This window comes from Ixodes scapularis, unplaced genomic scaffold, assembly GCF_016920785.2.
Source record: "Ixodes scapularis isolate PalLabHiFi unplaced genomic scaffold, ASM1692078v2 PGA_scaffold8__174_contigs__length_109621045, whole genome shotgun sequence".
In the NCBI taxonomy this organism is placed as follows: domain Eukaryota; kingdom Metazoa; phylum Arthropoda; class Arachnida; order Ixodida; family Ixodidae; genus Ixodes; species Ixodes scapularis.
Window position 1 is genome coordinate 81,131,791 of NW_024609883.1, and position 18,422 is coordinate 81,150,212.

The 18,422-nt window shown below is 46.1% G+C and overlaps 1 protein-coding gene across 5 annotated transcripts in view; it reads left to right on the top strand.

Moving 5' to 3' along the window:
- Positions 1-390: 390 nt before the first annotated feature.
- Positions 391-18,422, top strand: part of LOC115330706 (contactin-associated protein-like 5) — a 112,042-nt gene continuing 94,010 nt past the window's right edge. For 2 of the 5 annotated variants that reach the window (XM_042286749.1, XM_042286746.1), the window contains exon 1: positions 393-795. The gene's annotated coding sequence lies outside the window, so the exon portion shown is untranslated. Of the gene's footprint in view, positions 796-18,422 lie in introns of all 5 variants that reach the window. The other 3 variants (XM_040220698.3, XM_042286750.1, XM_042286748.1) reach the window with 3 other exon arrangements.

Genomic DNA, 18,422 nt, shown 5'->3' on the forward strand with positions numbered 1-18,422 from the left:
ATCAAATTTGTTCGTTTGGACAGTTTACAGTTTGTCTAGAGTTGGTCGTGGTCTGCAAATGACTTCCTTTTCCTCAGTGTCTCCCCAAAGACGGGGCTATCCAATCAGTGCAAGCAATACAAGCATTAACCAGGGACATTGACGTGCCCCGCGCACGCAGTAGTTATTACAGGACAAAATGCCGCTACGATACTCATCCAAAACGAAACGGAAAGCGGACAAGTACATGAAACCTCAAACGAAACTACGCGCGGCCTCGACGATCGCTGGGCGCCATGTTCCCCTACCGGCTTTTATCCAGTTGTCTCTGCTCTGCAACCGGAGGGCTCTCTTCAGCAAGCGCCATCTATCGCGAGCTAGCGCAAACCTTCTCACGCCGGTTCCTCGGTCACGTGCGCCGTCCCGCGAACGCCGCGAACACGGGGAGTGTGGAAGCGGTCGACAGATGTTCCTAGTCCGTTGTCGCGTCGAGTGCCGGCGAGTAGTCGACACCGAGATTTATCTACCGGCGTACTCGTGTAGCCAAACCTTTCTCGCTCCTCCAAAAGCTCGGACTCCTGCTACTGAGCGCGTCTCCGTACACAATCACCACCACGTCGCCGGGCTCAACGTGCTTCAACGTTCTCGGGATCGCTTCTAAAACCGGATACAAGCACCCGACACTGACACGACTGATCTGCGTCTACGGAGAACAGCCTGATCAACCAGCCCCGTGTACTGAGGAAGGGAAAGAAAGAAAGAAGTACCAGAACAAGAAGCTCCCAAAAGGACGTAATCTGTCGTCGCGTGGACTCGGTGAGTCGGAGCGCTTTTTACTGTTGATCTCAATCTCTTCTCTTTCAATGTTCCCTCGAGTTTTTTGTGTTGACATTATCTCAACTCGCCGGTCGACTGGGAAGCGATGGTTTGATTTATTTAGCCGGGGACGCTTTCCAACCGGTTAGACAAGCTGGGTAATTCGTGCTCAAGAAAAAAAAAAAAACATTTTGCAATTTGCAGCGCGCGTTTCGTTTCATCGTTTCATCTTGGCGAACCGTTTTGTAGTCACTGTTTTAAAACGTTGTTGTGACACATTGCTCTTTCGTGTGTTTGTTCCGGGAGAGAGTACGAGCGGTGGCAAATAGTGGCAAAAGCGCTTTCCTCTTATCAGCGACCGTGCGGTAAACAGGCTGATAAAGGAGGCTGTCTCGGGATTTTGCCGCTCTTCAGCGAGCGATCTGTCTGTTGGGGGGCTGCTCGCATTTCGGACCATTTGGCGCTCTCACGCGGGATAATGGACTTTGAGTGTCTTCTTTTTTTCCTCCTCTTCTTTTGTTTCTTTGTTAAGATCGTTTGAGTTTGTTGGTAGTGAGAAAGGAAGAATATGAAAGGAGAGGGGTTTAACTGTTCCTCCTTGAGTGTCAATAAAGGGTGCTCTGGGTTGTGGAATGCATGCCGTTTTGGTGTTTCGTGTTTATATATTTTTTTTTATATCTTTACCCCTTTCCTTTGTTTTCTTTTTGTTGCCCCTCAGCTTTTTGAGTTAAGAGGCCGTTATCTGGAGTGTCAGAGTTCGCTTCGCGCGCCTTTTTTGCACCCCCAGACCGAGAATGTGCAAATTGGTTTTACAGAATGTCAATACTTGGGATGATTTTTGCTCTGTTTTTATTCGATGTATGTTTAACGTGGATACTTCTATTCAATGGTTGTGCAGACTTCGGATGGCACGCTTTATCATCACAATGCTGGAATAATAATACTGATAACAAGAAGGAACGGGTCAATATCAAAATAATTAGATACTAATAATAATAATTCACACTACTACTACTACTTATACTGATAATAATAATAGCACAACAACGCGGACATCACATGAAACAAGCGACGCCTACCCACATATTCATTAAATTATTATGAAATGTCAACTTTGTGCTGTAAAAACAAGATTATGAAAATAATTTAATGATGCCGATCATGCGCAGTGAAGTTCACGCTGGTATGCTTTCTATGCGCGTTTTAAAATGTGTAATGTCCCATTGGGTTAAACGCAATTTAAATTTTATACCCTGTTGTTTTTGCCGCTTCCGTTTCAACACGTGCTTGTGTCTCTCACCGTGATTTTCCCTCGTATACGGGCCTTGTATTGTTCGTTCTGCTATTTTCGCATTTTATCCTGGTATCTTTCTTTGTTCCTTGTCCGGCGTAATTAGTATGCCAAGTGCGTCTCGCGTATTAGGCTACTTAATGACACATTACGTTGTAACGCATGACACCGCCGCTGGCGGATGATGGAGGTTTTGAATGTTATATTCATTCTTTTCTCCACTACCTTGTTTCCTTTATCTCGTTTGGTTGCCTGTTTCGTTATCAGAATTGCGTTAGTTCTGCCATTTGCCCCACACTTGCCAGACAGAATTTGTCAATGCATATACCCCCCCCCCCCCCTTTTTTTTTTTTGCTCTTCTTTTTCCCTGCTGTTTGTTCATCTTAGCTTTTGCTGCCGTTAGGCCATTGTTTTCGGGCCTTACCTTAGTTTTCCCAGTGCTTCCCTTTTTCTTTTTTTGTTCTTTTTGTCCTCGTGCGACGAAAGCTACACGACTCTCCTAAAAGGAGCCATGGGCGGACTTGGAAAGAGGGGAAGGGGGGGGGGCTGCGTCTCCCCCCCGCCCCCCCTTCCTTAAGGTCAACATTTTTTTAATGAAAAAAGTTGACATACACCAGCCAAAATATTAGTTTTTAGTAGCAGCAATTATTGTGTCACGTTTCGGCCCCGTAACTTCGATCATCTCTCAGTAGACCCCCCTCCCTCAAGCCTGACCATCCACCCCTGAGTAGCCTCCTGGAGCCTACATTGCACTGTAGAATCGGTCTATAGTATCTGACAGCTTCAGGAACGCAGAGGCGTGCCTTATGATGTTAATTCACGCTTCATGCTTCCTGATTGGTTCTTCGGCCTTCGTGTCTGCTAATGCCGCATTCTCATTGGCTGCAGAGTGAGAATGAAATGCTCGGTACTTGCCACGCCCTGCGTCTCTTGAAACTCGAAAACTTTAAAACAAACCGCCACCACCCTTAATTTTTTTAAAGCATTTTACAAAAACAAAAACAAAAAAAAAAAAACAATATATATATATATATATATATATATATATATTTTTTTTTACGTTGTTGGTCGTTAGATGTAGATCGTAGTCCTATTACGAAAATGCAGACTTCCCCCGTAAATTGCGGGTTACCCCTTTAATAGATCGTCTGGAAATTTATTCCGAGAGGTTTATGTGCCAAATTAGTGAATCTGACAAGCCGCAAGCCAAGCACGGGGGTCGATTAGTATAGTAGACCGCCTGAGGACCCAGAACGTGCAACCGCAGTCTATGTCATAAACTGTGTCTGTGTATATATCTATTTTTTTAACGTTGATTAAACAACTGTAAAAAAAAAGTGTACAGGGAGGGGGGGGGGGGGGGGGTGCAGGTTGGTGAATTGGGTCACACCTGATGCGTGGCCGCTAGCTCTTTCACAACACCTGGACACCCGCCAGTCCCTACTCACTTTCCGAGTGAAATAAATTCTATCGCATGACGCTGCTCACTGCATGCACTGAGATCTCGCCAGGTTGCGGGAAACTCGGCCGAGGCTCGAACCGGGGACCTGTGAATCCGTACGACGAAATTTTTGCTCACGGGTAGCGATGCAGATTCTATAGGATAGTGGACCGTCGCGTTTTCTACTTTGATTCTACGCTTGCAGATACCTCATGTGTTATCTATCCACAAGCAGTGTTGCCAAATCATAAGTAAGAAAAGAAACTAAAAGGCTACCCAAAATAGCTAAAAGTAGCTAAAGTTTCCAAAAATATGCCAAAAGTAGCTAAATTTACCCAAGTCTTATTGAAACATAGCACTTCTATAAAATGAACATTTAAACCAGCTTATTTATACTCATTAGAACAATATTTATTTCTCATTGCACCGCCGTTTGGTAGTGGATTTTTGGAAGACATATCGATAAACTCACCAGATTCAGGAGCAAAGTTATCAGTTCTGACTAGTGAGCCTGAAACAGGAAGGGTACGTCGCGCTGAAGGGATCGACCTCCAAACATTCAGAAAATCGTCTGCTAGAACCGAAACTTGACCCCGCGCCCTTAAATTTGTTCAGACCACGCTGCATTTTGTACACATCCTGCGTTTAGGAGGAGTTAATTGGGTTCATTTACAGATTCGAAATTGAGGCGAAATCATGCAGTTTTTTTGCGGGTCAACGTTTGTCTTCAGATCAAGAAACGTGAAATTGCCATTTCCTGTAGCCATGACGGGCAACAATGAAATCTTTCGACAGGAGAAGAAACTATATAAGCCTCGCAAACTTGTCAAAAACTTTAATTACAACCCCTGTTGGCTGATCATATAAAATGGCGCCTGCAGCGTCTTCTTCCGCTGTTCCATACGAAGACATCGCCAGCGTTAGAAAGAGGCAAAGAGAGCACTGTCAAGGCAAGGGATTCTTTCCTGTGCGATTAATCCGGTCTACAATCCATACATATCATGACTTCAGTTAACTCCAGCAACAATGAGGCACTCTATCTCAGTAAAGAGAACTCGTGGCGCGTTTGGATGCAGCTAGGGGTGTCGCGAACTTTTGTCGAACCGGATTTTTAGGTCTAACTTTCGGGGTTCGACTGGGTCGAACCGGTTCGACGAACCTTTGAACTTTTCACCAGATTCGACCGGTTCGACTTTGTGGACAGTGTGGCCAGTCCTTGATACAAAACATGTCTAGGTTTGGAGAATTTTTTTTTTTATGCAAAGGGTTATTACACTTTATGAACAGTTGCAATTAAAATAAACCAATTTTAATCCCTGAGTGGGTTAATACCTTAATTTTTGTATACTGTATTAACTGAAATAATCAATCAGCGCTGCCCTTCATTCATCCCTGAGCCATCACCATCTAATCCCAAGCCAACTGACCAGCTTATCGCGCATGCGCACACGAGTCGAACCTCAATAAAAGGTCGTCGAATTTTACACTAAAAGTTTGAAAAAGTCGAACCTGATCGAACTCGAACCTCGGCCGGTTCGCGACACCCCTAGATACAGCACAGAAAAATTCAAGTACCGCTTGTAACGGTCCCCAAACCTTTATGTGGCCCACTCAATCGTATGTAGTCCACAACCTAAGTAAAAAAAAAAAAAGTTACCAAGTTACCAACCGCAGAAAATATGCTATAAAAAGCTAGAATTCACGGAAATAGCTAGGTATGGAGCTAGATTTTAGAAAAAGAGCCAATTTAGCTACTCGTAGGCGACGGAGAAATTTCGTAGCTAGTTCTAGCCTAAAGTAGCTAGGTCTAGCTACAAAGTAGCTAAATTGGCAACACTATCCACAGGTGTATTCCGTCGTCCGCACATATCCCAGAGAGAGAGAGAGAGAAGTACTACAACCAACTTTTTACTAAAACAAGAAAGCGTAGTTCTTTTCTTTTTTGAGAAATAAAATTGTGGTATAAACACTCGACTACAATTAGGTGTGAGCAATTTGGTGCCTCACAAAAGTCGCTACACAGTCCCTCAAGCACAGAGGCAGTCCCAGACATTGGTCTTAGGCGCTAAATGACTTAGGCGGCAAGCGTAACCCATCGTGGCAAAAGCAACAAAAAATAAAAAAAATAAAAACAATTTTGACGGCGAGAGTTTTATTTGAAATTCTGCGCGCGAAGTCCATGACGTCGCTGGTCATTCCTGAATGACCATCTCGGTCGTGAAGGCGAAGCCGCTCCTCCACGCGCCCGAAATGCCGAGAGAGAAAACAAGTGGAAAGGAGGGACTGCCGACTAAATCGCCGTCTCGCGCCGTCAATATTGCCCTAAAAAACTTTTTTTTTTTTTTTTTCGGGTCAAATTTATTTTTTGACAGGCGTGTCCCAATCAAACTGCTAAAGAAAAATTTTTTTTTTCCTTTTCAGGGTTTTTTTAAGCTTCGCCTTTATGAGTTGAACGCGATAGCGTTACCGGGTCGCATTCGCAATGCCTTCTCATATAAAAGCGCGCGCTCGTTGCCAAGCCGCGCAAGCGTGTGTCCACGGTCTAGTTCCTAGCGTCACGTGTCACGTGACGTCACACGTGGCTGTGACGTCATGACCCTGTCGACGCGCCAAAATTGGCGGGAAATGTTTTCCGCTAAATTTGACGGGAAAATGTTTCCTCCATTTTTAGCGGGTAAATCCCACAATGCAACGCGCGCAGCCACGTGTGACGTCGCGTGTGACACACGTGGCTGCGCGCGTTGCATCGTGGGACTTTTTGGTCCCGCCGAACGCCGTCGCCGGATTTTCTGCAACACGAGCTCCTAAACGCTATCGTATTAAAAAGAGAGCAGGATCACGGCGCATTTATGCGTGAATTGTTTAGCCGGTGATCGCAAGCGCGTAAAGACGACGAGCGTTTTGACGATTCACTTTGGACGCTGCTTGATTGCTCAATATCGGATCGGTGGCTGCTGCGCTCGGGCTCCTGTGTGTGTATGCAGCCAACAAAGCCATCTGCTTGCTCTATGGAGATTACTCAACGTCTGATGGACATCCATGCGAACGTTACAAGACTCTTAACACACTTTTTTTTTTTTCGTCGTTCGATTGTGCGGTATGAGAGGTGTAATGTGCGGTATCTCCGACGCGATCACCCTCGTTCAGCAATGCGGTGGTGAGATATCGTCGTCGGTGTCGAGTGGCTTCGAATTTTCGAGTATAGGCAAAAGAGTGTGGTCCATCACCTCGACTAGTCTAGCTTTGTCCTAATTTTTTTTATCGTCTTTGCGTAAGGTTGCCGTGAAAAGAAAAAAAAAAAAAAAGGAAAGAAAAAAGGAATGCAGACTTCAGTAGACTTGGACCTTTCTAAATCAGCTGTACGCATGCGTGACGCAACCACAACTTTATTCCAAAATATCATTCTTCTACAATGCTGCTGAAGGCGAACCTTTAAATGGTTACGTAGAAAAAAAAAAAAAAAAGTCGCTCTTTTAAATTTTTTAAAGAATACCGAGCCAAAAAAAGAAAAGAAAAGGTCATCCGCAAAGCGAAATTGCTAAACGACGCATTTTTTTCCTTCTTTTTCTTGTAAAGTCGCTTGTTTTGGCGCGGAACTTGTTTCTGGGAGAATCTGCCGTCGAGCGAGACGAGTGCCCACGGTGCATGTCGCGAAAGCGCTCTTGAATCTTGAATCGAGGCGCTGTGGCCGCATAAAACGAACGGCGTCGTATTCGTGGATGTTCTATGCGCCGACTCCTTGCTTGGTCACACATGCCCGGAAAACGCCTCTAAAGAACAGCTTCAGTGCGGCTTGTATTCTCGGGCGCTTCAGAGTTTGTTTCTTTTTGTCATATCTGCTGTTCCTTGGCATTATAAAGACGCCGTCGTACTACATCATAAGAATAATACAGTCTGCACGCAATGTCTGAAACGTGTTTCTTCGCGATGGTCCTGTCACATCGTCCATGCCAAAACTGTTTGCAGAGACGTTCGAAGCATACATTCCCAGGAAAGGGGGAGGTGTTGTACTTACACCCTCTGTCCCCTATAGACGTTCGAAGCGTACACTCTCAGAAAGAGAGGGTGTAGTACTTACATCGCTGCAAAACGTAATTTTTTTTCTGTAGATTTTTTTATGCGTACATTAGCAATTTAGGAAGTTTATCACACCGCTCTCAAAACGCGCGTAAAATTTTGTATCGTCAGTTCGACGTGAGTGGACTGAACGTCAAAATGTAGTTTTGGGGTGTCATAATATGGAACAATGGGTGTAAATACTACACCCTCCCCTTCCCATATTTCTGAGAGTGTAGACATGTATGACTATAAGGCAATTATTGTTGAACATGCTTGGCACCTGTCCGCACATGCTTTTGTCGTCGTGTCTGCGGCAAACACTGCGTGTCTTTTGTATGTCGTATAAGCGGTGGGACAGCGGTTTAGCGATCGTGCTGCTGCGTGTCTCCAAAGTCCGACGACGAGGACGAAGGCGAAAGCGAGCGGAGCAAAAAAGAAAAAGAAAGAAAGAAAGAAAAGATCGGGTTGCTGGGACCGTCACAAGATCCGCGACCACTATCCTCTTCCAACCCGACTCTCGTGCTGAATACGTGACGTTTCGCGGAGGCCACGTGAACGCTGTTGTCGGCCGTCTTCCCATTGGCGACTTGCGTGACCCAAAAGCGTCGAAGTTGTGGTCGGCCATAGCCGTCTACATACTGACAAAGCCTAGCAGATCGCCACGAGAAGCGGCCGCCGAAATGGAAAAGGTGGAGCGGCAGACAACGGATGAGAGGAGAACCACGTGGCTGGCGCCCCGCTGCGGCGATACGCCGAAACACACTTCTCCCGACCGAACAAGTGTGTTTCGGGACCTCGCCGCTGCAAAAGTTGTGCGCTGACGTCCAGGATTTCTGAGAAATGGCTATTTGATGGTCTGTGCTACCAGATCCTCGCGCTCCAAATCTGCGACCGGGCACTCTATGGCTCCGTCGTCGAACTGCCAGGCTTTGTGAGTATAGAGGACGCTATGGGTCGGCCTTCCAGGATTGGCCAAGCGCTCCGGTCTTCAGTACGATGAATTCTCTACTTTCAATAATTGAAATGGGAGGAACGCCAGACTGTCGAGTTCTCAAGGATATGGTGACTGTACTTCCGCCGTGCTTCTTAGAGGCTCCGCGGAGATGGTCGTTGGCAATCGATAATCCAGGTCATGACGTCAAAGACAGAAACCGTAACAAGTAGTCACTGAAACAGCTTGTCGCCGGTTTTGGTGGAGTACAGTGACACAGCCTCGTTTTGTTCTCGGATTCGGTGTGCATCCATGTACACCGTATACAAGTATATTTCCGCTTCTTGTCACCTAGCGAAAACTGCTCCGTCACCGAGCTGTGAAAGCGCGCGGCGTCTGATTTTCCGCAGGAGAGAGCTGCTCATGTTCAGAACTACCTAGCTACCGCCCTTTGTAACGGGCGGTAGCTAGCGTCACCTGGCCGAAGCATCACACAGTATAGTGATGCACGCCGGTATAAGATGCGTACCGCGGCGCGAATGTTTACGGAAAAGAGATAGGATTTTGTTTCTCTCTTTTTGTACGTGACAGAACACCTCGTCGAAGAAAACGAACGACGTGTTTTGTGCGTGACAGCTGGATAGTGACGAACGATAATGTATCCGCGAGGTCGCCGGCGCCGAGATTCTTTCTATGAGCCTCGTCGTCATCAACGACGATCGCAGCAACCGATCTAATCCGGAATCCCATCTAACTCCGTTTCACTTTACGACGCACTCAGAGCCAATTTAGTGCCGAGCGTTCGCGTGACCTCTGAAGGGGACGCAGCTACTCGCGGTGCGCGTAGTCACGTGCTATGCGATCGCAGTGTTGGATTGGCCGAGACGGCTCGCACTCTGATCCACCGCAAGGTCAAACGGAGAGTAGCAAATCTCGTCGCCTCTAAAGCCAGGGTCACGCTGCTTATCCATCATACAAGAGACTGTCTGCACACAGATCCGAACGCGACTCACTGCAAAATCCGTGCTTTGAATGCCGCACGGGAGGAGGAAACTTGGCGCGCGGCATTCGAATCTGACAGTGCGGTGGGGACTCCGCGTTCGCCGGACCCGCCTTCGCTTTCATCATCCAGCTGACCCCGCTCTTTGCGCGTGGGTATATGGGCGAGAACGCAATCACGTAGCGGAAGATGAAGTCCTGATTCAACGAGCGCATAGCGTCCACGACACTTTGTTCAGGCCGAGGGCGAACGGAGTTATAGTTTCCGAAGCACGGCGCGCGCGGATTGCATCATCGCGTTTCCGTTCGTCCGGGTCCGTCCGTCACTTTCTGGCGCACTTCGTGCAACGTGCGTGGGAAAGAAGACCTTGGAAGTGGTGTCCGTGCGTGTAGTATACAACGGCGCTTTTTTTTTTTTCTTTTGTCTGAACCGCCCGCCTACAACGACTGACGCCTCTGCAGTATAGTGTACCGCGTTAATTACCGCGCTAATTATTCGAGGGCGTGTTGTTGCGTCTTTCACGAATGCCTCCCTTTGGACATCCAGGTTGTAATTTAACCGGTTGAACTTTTCTTCCTTTTTTTTCTTTCTTAAATTTAGTTTTCGAAGAAAATATGTGACTGACGAGAAGAGTTGAGAGACTCAATGGCCGCTCTCGTGACTATTTTAACTAGAACTGCGCGAATAGTGATTCCATCGAAGAGCGCGTGATCACTCGTAGCCTTCACAGTATAAACCACGCCATACTGGCTAGACCTAACTCGACCCGAGACTGCAGCAAGCGAAAACGACACACACACTCACACACACACACACACACACACACACACACACACACACACACACACACACACACACACACACACACACACACACACACACACACACACACACACACACACACACACACACACACACACACACACACACGCACACACACACACACGCACGCACACACGCACGCACGCACGCACGCACGCACGCACGCACGCACGCACGCACGCACGCACGCAGAAAAAATGCACCTTCTGCAGCGTTTTTTTTTTTCTTGAATGACCTATTGGAATTAAGTTTGAGCAGCTTGGTTGTCCTGTCCTTCTCTTTGCCCACTCTCCGGGGATAAAAAAAAATGTCAATATTTTATCGATGCAAAGAATCTTCGCTGTCGTGTTTCGTGCTAGCTGTGTCCTGCAGTGTTTCCAGACAAGTGAAAGGCTGCGATGCGAGCCAAGACAGCGTTTGTTTTCCTTCCTCGAGACGCTCGCCACTGCCGACGTGTCTCAGTCGGCGCTCAGTCACCCCGGCACAATTACCATAATTACGTGCATGCGTTCTCGTTCGCCTGCTGCTCGCATTCAAACCGACGAGAGGAACGAGTTTTGCATTCCTGTCGCACTGCGGCAACGCTTCCACGCCGGGCTTGCCCTGTCTTCGACTGACGAAACATGTCGTGCAAACGAGCCTGACACGTTTCATCACACACCTACAGAGGAGGTTCTCAAGCACAATTAAATCGTAAAAAGAAGAAGAAAAAAAGTAAAAATGAATGCCGAAATTGCCCCGCAGATTGTCGTTGAAATGCGATAGCATTTTGCACCGTCTTGTACCGCGTAAACGTTTATTTTTTTAAACTGCTCAGGAAGTGCTGCGAAAATTCTAGAAAAATTTTTTCGTCAACGTACATGACGTATTCTTTTGTATTTAAGACCAATTCATATAATTTCTCTTAAATGAGACCAACGGCTGTTGTTGTAGCATTACAGAATTTGAAACGTTTAATCAACTTTGCGTGCTGTCTCATTTAGTAAGGCAGCCAACGAAGTGATGGAACTTTTCATAAAGGCGTTTTTTTGGATGGTACATTTAAGGTGATGTGATGGCCGCGCCATTTTTGCTCCAAAAACCGCGCCAAAGTGCTTACCGTGCTGCATCCTGCTACATTTTACCAAAATGTGAAGTATTTGCGCCATCATTGCGCCAAAACTTAATTTCACTTTAATAATACTGAAAATATAATAGCTCCAGCCTCGCTACCAGGTCGGATCGTTAAGATATGTGCATGGGAGTTTTCAGAACTTTTGATTATCTCCTCAAGTAATCTACTATTTGATTTCATTTCATTTCATGTCAAAGACTGGCAGTACACCCGGAAGCTTCGCAATCATTCTCATGTTCATGGTCTGTTATACTTCTGGCTGGCGGGTTCGTTAGTTTCGTTGAGTGCGCTTCTCATCGCGCACCGGTGTACTGCAGAGAAACGTCATCCGCGGAGTAGGTAGGCACCGCAATTTTGCGTGTCTTGTTTCGCCGCGGCGCACCCGTGTGCTAAGGTGAAAGCACTCTTTCAGAGTGACATGTGACAATGTCTGAATACAACTTCGACTTGTAGATATGATAGACGGCGGCAGCCTGGCGGTACCTTTTTCCAATTCGAGGTATAGCGAGGATACTTTGTTGTTGCAAGACGATTTATATGCATTCTTCTGTAGGTTTATTTTTTTAGGGCAACTCTTTTGTTTAGCTGTCACTTTTATATAGATAGGTGTGAGTAAATTATGACTACATTGGCAGGTGCAGTGGAAATAACCTTTACCATTTGGGTGGTATTGTTTTTGTCAATTGCCAATTGTTGTTGGGAAGTTTTACAGATAAAATGTAATTGTCGTTTATAATCAGATGGCAAGTGTTTTGTTCCTTTATCTGAATTACAAATTGCAGCTTCATTAAACCCCCTGGAACTTGAAGGAAACATTAATTTAGGTGCTCAAAAGTATTGTATTCTAACATTATTTTAGTGGGATTCAGCACATCAAGTAACCATTCACAGCTGCTGTCGTTTCTCAGCCATCTTGTTACTGTGTCTGGTGATTCTCCACTTAAATGAATGCTAAATCTGTGTTTGAGGGAACCGCTCTGTCTGTGCAAACAATGCTAACCAAGGGTTGCATGTAAGTTAGAAAACAAAGTAGACATTGCCTTTCAGTTTAGCAGGCCGACACATTAATCTTAACATGAAATGTGCAGTGGTAGGACTGAAAATGAAGTGTGCGCTTATTATGCTCCAAAAGTTACTTTGCCTGCTCCGAGAGCTGCCCCAAAATGACTCGGACCAGTCACGTCGCTGCATTTATCGTACACTAATTTCGTGAATGTAGATTTATGAATAAATACGTAGAAGAGAAAAGAAGTTTTATTCATAGATGCACCGGAAACAAACCGCCTAGTTGACACTGTACCTACTCACAAATGACACTACATGAAAAAAAAAAAATCGAATGTTGTTTTGAGATGAACATCCGAAAGCAGATCCAGCAGTTCCGAACGTGTGTGGTACCATCTATTATTAGAAGCGTCAACCAGACAGTTTATTTCCGCTTTTGCTCCCTTACATAGAAAAGACACGTTTTTCTTTTCTTACTTTTTTTTTAGAAAGATTTTCTCACAAACTCTGGGTAGGACGAATGCTCTAACTGCCTAAATTGTGTGCACGACCTTGTAAAGTTTCATTCCGGTCCGTTCATTGGTTTATTTATTGCTTTTTTTACGATTAAATAATGCCCGAGAGAATATACCCAGTAAGAGCTGGGACGGTCGTACGCGCACACACGCACACGCACGCATACGCACGCACGCACTTACAGAGAGAGAGAGAGAGAGAGAGACGCAGTCAACGCGAACAAGCGGTCGCCGTTTTTTCTTTTCTTATTTTGTTTTATCCTATAATTTAAAGGCTGTCGTCACAAGTAGTGTGATGGAAAGAACTCTTTCGGATCACTGACCTAAGCGACCGAAGTTTGTTTCCGCCGGTACCCGGTTGGTCAGTAAAATGCGGAAAAGTGCCGATATCGCTTTCGCACGCCAACGGTGCCGCGTACTCTACACCGTCTGCACTACATAAACTATGCTTAGAAGTATCGGCACTTGGTCCCCCGATTGTCCTGTGGGTGGTGCCATTTTGCTGCCCCGTGCTCATCGGGCGCAATAGACCCTTTTCGAACTTCAGGCTGGCAACTTTAATCACTATCATCATCGCAGTGTATGGCATCTGTGCGAGACTAATGCCGGCCTCCTGGAGGCTGAAGAAGAAAGAAGTTGAAGATACTGCCAAGCGGATAATGTACGAGTCCCTTCGATACGTCAGTACAGCACGACGCACGAACTGGATGCAACGGCTGCTCGATATTTCCGAGTGTAGTCCAATCAGTCTCTTGGCACAAGTTTGGCTCTAAAACCTTTTGATGGCGGGATTTTAATAGAGGCGCTGATGGGTCGCAGCTTCGTCACTTCTTACGTTCACATAACCGTGACCCAAGCAAATGAAGAAAAAAAAATCACGAAGAATCAAGTCTCATATGGCATTGACCCAAAGTAATTGTGTTGTTTAGACAGTCGGAAGTTAGCCTCAGTGGAAGTTTTCAGTGAAAAAAATGTATGGATGAAAACCTTGACCTCTCCCTTTCTTAAGCGTTTTCGTTTAGAACACAATGAAAAAGGTTGCGATCTTGTTTCTCATAGCTTCCCATTGTGATCGCGTTTTGTTATGGGTCTTTATCATTCCGCTTATCTGTTACGCCACATTAGCGCGTCCTTTGATTGTTTGCGCTAAAAAGAAACTGTGGTGATTAAATAACGATAACGCGTCATTGCAACACACCCGTCCCATTCCGCTCTAGACTTTCCGATCGGCTGCAGTAGGCAACAGCTCGTTATCGTGTTTCTTTTTCGTATCATACAATTAGGCTTCCATGGTTAGACCTGCTGCGTTATCACCGAGTTTTACTGATCGACAGTCAGCCCAAAACTCCGCAAACGAACTGATATGCCTCGATATCCTAGATGTGCTTGACCTAGATATATGCCTCGAGTAAGGGATATCTAGGTCAAGGCTGTAACTCTGATTTGGTCTACGTAGAGTTAGTGGTTCTATACTGAATAGCTATACTTAGTGGGAGAGAGAGAGAGAAAGGGATGGAGAGATTGTTGGTTTGTTTGTTACTTCCGTGGTCGGACGAGCTCGAGCTCCGTTCTGGTGGACTACCACCTTCGCTTAGAGTACGAGACTCAATTCCCGGATTGTCTTATGACTGGCGATAGTATACAGTGGACCGATCTCACTCATCGTTCCACGGATGCGCGGCGCCGCTATAACTGTAGTTCACAGCCGACTCGTGCCCCTTACTTGAAAAATGTCATGGATTACAATTACAAATTGCCGAGCCTCCAATGTGTAATGAATTATCGTTACAAATTACTTTCGCTGAAAAGTAATGGATTCCTTTACCCGTTACGTTACAGGTCATTTTCACGTTACTTTTCTCGTGCACTTATCAAGAAACAGCAAAGCAGTTTTCAAAACATTTCTGCAACACTATACAATGTATTTCGCATACGCCCGCATTATTGTAGTCCTTGTAAAAATAAACTATTGTAATTAAGAGACAACGTAGGTGCACTCCGTTCACCTGTAAGCTGACACAAGGCAGCTGCAACTGCACCCGCTATCCCGCTGCCATGGCTACCGGAAATGATTCCTGGAATTCTGCAGACAAAGCTAGCACGTGCTCAGTAGCAGCGTCTACTTCCGCTATAGGAGATCAAGAAGACATATTGCTTACTCGGCGTTGCTTTCTTGATCTCCGTTTTTTGCATATTTTAATAGGCCTTGCACGGTGTTGTAGTGGTTCTAGTGACCGTTCTTACAAAAAAAAATCGTGTTTTCCTTTCGGTTATTCCCCTCTTCACGATGTTTTCTATTTTGCTGAACTTGCTCTCTTTATGCTATTGAACGTTCTTCTCGTAATGCTCCAGTTACTGTATTATGCTCATATATTTTTTTTTAAGTAACGAGTTATTAAAGTAATCCGTTACCAATATTTTGTAACGAAATTACATTACAGAATACTGCCGCAAAAAAAAAAGTAACCAGGCAATTACAAAATTACTCGAAAAAGTAAGGGATTACTTCCCAAGTCTGGTTCACAGGTGCCAGGCGCCAGTGCACGAGACGGCTCGTCTTGTCTCGTGCTCTGCCCGTGCAGAAAGAAGACAGGCTCCCGCGACGAAACCGACATGGTGAGATCGACGCCCAGTTCTGATTGGCTTTGATCGGAAGGATAGTGGGTAGAGCTCAATGCTAGATGCCTCGAGGTCTACCCACTATATTTTTACGATCAGCCAATAAGAGCTAGGCATTCTGACATCATCGCAACCCCTGTGCTAGAAGCAGAAGAACTTGCGCCCCGCATGAGGTGAAACGGAGTGTGGGGAGTGCAAGTTCGTCTGCTTCTTTTGCAGGGGTTGTGGTGACGTCAGAACGACGCCGAGCTCTGATTGGCTACGATTAAGGATAGGGAGTAGTCCCCAAGGCAGCTTGCTTTGAGGCCTACCCACTATCCTTTCAATCAGAGCCAATCAGAGCTCAGCGTCCTTCTGACGTCACCACAACTCCTGAGCAAGATGCAGACGACTTACTGTTTCCGGATAGTTATGGTCGCCATCTTGGTTTGACGCAAAGTCACTGGATCGCGGGAAAGTAGCGTCACTGCCTTCCCTTCCTGCTAGCCGGAGGCAAGCAGATACTAATATGCAGACGACCGAAATCTCGCGAAGCGATTGGCTGATCGGTCTTAGTTGCCGTGACAAATCGCCATTTCGGTTCATTTGAAAGTTTGGAAGCTCGGAAAGGTTCGGGGCCCGGACTAGTAGCGCGCCAGGATTGCTTATGGAACTCATCGTCGTGGTGAAAGCGTTCCTCACCGATATAAGCGTCCTAGGCCCTGTGCGTGCAATCCGCTTGTCGACCGTGCTCATTTCCACAGATCTTCTTACAAATGGTATTGTTCTCACGTTATCGAATGTGCCGCCAAGCGAGCACATTCGAGAAACGTCTCTATGAAGCTATATCCGTCACCAGCGAATTTAGGTCGGCTCGCCAAGAATTGAGAGTTGAAGGAGAAACTGCCCATTCCATGAACTAAAATGGCGACCATATACGGGGAAATTGGCGCTACTTAGTTTGACACTGCGGAGTCGGTTTTCGGTCCGTCAGCTTTGCCGCGTACACGCCGCAAGCATGTTCAAGCATGTTTGCTTCGTGCGTATGTGTGCTTCAAATATGTGAGCAGACAGCTTTTTGTGTGACCAATGTGACATGAGAATCGTACGATGAAGAATTAGCAGCTTTATTCCGAGGTCCCGTTTCGTAGCTCATAAATAGAACCCGTGAGAAAAAGAAAAAAAAAATATATATATATATATATAATGCCGCTTGTAAGAGAAACGAGAAGTTTCCGCTGCGTGGACACCGCGGAACCGTTGGGAGTCGCAGAGTCAAGGTGACAGCTGCCTCTCTTGTCGCCGGCCGGCTATACGCTTTTCTTTTCTTTTTTTTTTTTCGTGTAGGTTATTTTATATTCTCCCTCCCTTCAGACTGCTACCTCCCATCCGCACCAGGTGTCTGCTTCCCACGGGTCTCCTCACCCCAGCCCTCGCTCAACTCTCGCCACTATTGTGGACTGAAAGCGTGGAAAAGCAGCTTTGTTGGAAATGCCTCCCCACCCTTCTCCTTCTCTCTCTCTCTCTCAGTGGACTCCGACCCCGCCAAGCGATTATCAGACGTGGCTCTTTCGGTCGTCTGCATAAACACGCTCGCGTGAACAGAAAAGAACGTCTGGCACCGCGGATTTCCGATCACGAGGCTGTAAAAGAAATCGCTATGAAAACAGACAGAAATCACGTTTGGGACGAGAAATATTTTATAAGTTGTGTGTGTGTGTTTGGGTGTGTTTTGATGTATTTTGCGCTATTAGGGCGAACTTTCGCAGCGGGGTCGTCGTCGCTGGGTAATTTCTCCGCTAACCGTCACGGGACCACGTGACACGTAACGTGACATTGTGACGTGCTTCCGTAACGTCACGACGTGACGAGACACCGTCACGTGGCACCGTCATGTCACGTCACACGACGTCGCGGTTAGCGTGCAGTGTGTATAGTATAGTCCGTGTGCAGCAATCTGTGTAGTGCCGATCGGCTGCCGCTGGGCTTAATTGGCTTGACACGACGAGGAACTGCGGGAATTCTTTTTTCGGTTTTGTTGTTGTTGTTTGTTGTGGATGACATCTATTCCTGAAAGCTGTTTGGTCACAGCGATGCCGATTCAGAATGAAATTGATAGAGGTGGCGCTGTAGATGGTCGGCGTGCTGTTTGTCGTCACTGCGCCTGCGTCTCGCACTGGTCGCGCGCGTCGAGCAATCGGCCGGGTGACTTCTCGCAGATGGGTGCCAAGTACAATTTCAAGATTGGCCTAGGCTTAGTGCACTCACCCTAACTAAACATGATGTAAGTCCGTCCTCAGCGTCGCAACACAAACTTTTTTTTTCTTTTTTACTTTTTTTTTAAACTGTTGGTTGAAACATATTTTTAGGCTCGCCATTCGTCGGCTCTCTTCGTGGGTTGCCTAAGTGGTTTGCGGGAAAGCCGAAACACTCGAGTTTTTAGAGTGCCTCCACATCGTGACAAACTATTTGTTGCTTAGCCATACTTGATAACGGGTTGGTTTGCACATTGTATGACACCGGGAAACCTCTACGAAAAAGAAGCAAAAGATAAGTGAAATTGAATAAGAAAAGTAAAACACATTGATTTATCGGGAGAAACGAGGGAAAACTTTAGAAACAAATCTAGCTCGATAAACGGCATGAAGGAACGAGCGAACAGTTGCCAACTATTTCAGCCCAGAAATGTATAATTTCATACGCCATTTTCCGACTTCTTGTTTCGTTCTTCGTTTTGATACTTGTTTTGTTCTTTCGGTGTAATTTTATTCGTATTTTCACCGTACATTTTCCCACGCATCTTTAACTCTCTCTCTCTCGCTGTATTTCTCAATCTCGCCTAACAAATAAA